The 1,767-nt window shown below is 35.8% G+C and overlaps 1 long non-coding RNA gene across 1 annotated transcript in view; it reads right to left on the bottom strand.

The window, feature by feature from the left end:
* Positions 1-905: 905 nt before the first annotated feature.
* The window catches only part of LOC106530958 (uncharacterized), a 1,461-nt gene continuing 599 nt past the window's right edge, over positions 906-1,767 (bottom strand). Inside the window, exons 2-3 of the long non-coding RNA XR_001311849.1 lie at positions 1,269-1,412; positions 906-1,016 (exon numbers count right to left, since the gene is read on the bottom strand). This is a non-coding gene — a long non-coding RNA (uncharacterized LOC106530958). The remainder of the gene's footprint in view (positions 1,017-1,268; positions 1,413-1,767) is intronic.

Here is a 1,767-nt window from a genome sequence, read left to right as displayed (position 1 = left end):
GCAGTGAAATGTTTTTATGACAAAAATGTTTAAAAGTACACAGAACACAGTAAAAAATCCTGAATTTTTTTGTAGAATGAAATGTGACCCATCACATCGAAACGAGGATTAAGTCCAAAAGTGATGTATGGAGAAATAGGCAAATATAGTGTTTTGACTACAATGTTAACAAAAATTGCATTTTGTCAAAATATAATGAATAAAAGCATTGTTAATGTATCATTTGAATGAACTGTCTGAAATATAATCATAAAACAAAATTTTGAAGCACTATTTTGAACAGTAGCAACAAAAAAACTGATTTTGAGGAAAAACGCCTTAAAATTTTAAGATTTTCCCCGTGAGCTAGCAAAGTGTTTTTTTTAGCTGGGAAATCTCAATATTCAAATAAAATTAGAGGTTTCCTCTTTAAAAGGACATCAAATTAGGATTCAGACCAAATATTTATGTATTATTATAACCAACAAGACAAATTAAGTCATATATATGGATTTAATTATGATACCAGAATGATCCAGGTATCAAAATGTAGCTTTTAAAGCCAAGAATCTGAAAATGTAATTAGATCATTTTGACCAAATTCGACTTAATCCTCATTTTGATATGATGGGTCACAAATATGCAACCTCATCACACTGAGTCATCTTGTCCTGCGCGTCCTTTCTGCGAGATGTGTGGAAGTATGTGTGATCCTGTTGTGAAGGGTCCTCCCACTGGGTGTGGACTGAGTTCAGATGTGCAGAGGGTAGTGTGAAGATGTGGCATCAGGACATGTAGTGAAGACGCTTGCATCTGGAGGTGTAGTGAAGACACGTGCATCAGGATGTGTAGTGAAGACGCGTGCATCAGGATGTGTAGTGAAGACGCGTGCATCAGGATGTGTAGTGAAGATGTGGCATCAGGGCGTGGAGTGAAGACGCATGCATCAGGGCGTGGAGTGAAGACGCATGCATCAGGAGGTGGTGTGGAGATGCTAGCCTTGTCTGGGACAACTGGAGATGAATCCACAGCGCAGTCTGGATTGTTGTTGATGGAAAACATCAACAACATTAAAATGTACACAGTCTTTGCATAGTAGAAACAGTAAAGTGTCACTTATTTTTGTAATTTTTGTTTAACATTGTGAGGAAAAGTTTCTCATTCAACACTTTCACACATCACATGTCCTTGTGACACAACTTTGAAGAAGGGAGATATAACTAAAGTATGGATGATTTTGATTTATTGAAATCAAGTTGGCATACTAAAAGTGATTAATGTGGTAAGACTTAGGGTTTCAGGAGTTCTGATAGGCTTTGCTGTGCCTTCTCCCTTCTTGAACTTGGGAAAGAATAATCTACATGGGCTCTCCAGATGAGGTAGTTGCCAGCAGACATGCATTTTCATTGAAATGCATTGCAGCCAGGTACAGTCTGGTTAAAATAGCATAAAAGAATATTACGTTAGTTTGAAGTTGCACCATTAAAACTCATCTAACACACAGTATTTTGAATAACGAAAAAAACATAAATACAGAGTGACTAAAACAACATTGCAGCCGATATTTTTTGACCGATTCTTGAAGCTGATACTACTGTTTCTTCCTCCCTCCATTAACATGATAAAAATGAGAATGATAACAAATGTTACACAAGTCTTAATTTAAAACAAAACAAACTAAAAAACATTTATTAACTAAGCCTTGTCTGAAGAGGCTGTATAAAGTGCTGCCACACAGGATTTCTTCTTTTAGACCTTTTTTTAAAAAAATCATAACTTATTTTATCT

The sequence above is a fragment of the Austrofundulus limnaeus genome, unplaced genomic scaffold (assembly GCF_001266775.1).
Source record: "Austrofundulus limnaeus strain Quisiro unplaced genomic scaffold, Austrofundulus_limnaeus-1.0 Scaffold582, whole genome shotgun sequence".
NCBI classification, from domain to species: Eukaryota; Metazoa; Chordata; class Actinopteri; order Cyprinodontiformes; family Rivulidae; genus Austrofundulus; species Austrofundulus limnaeus.
This window is presented reverse-complemented; position numbering and strand designations above follow the sequence as displayed.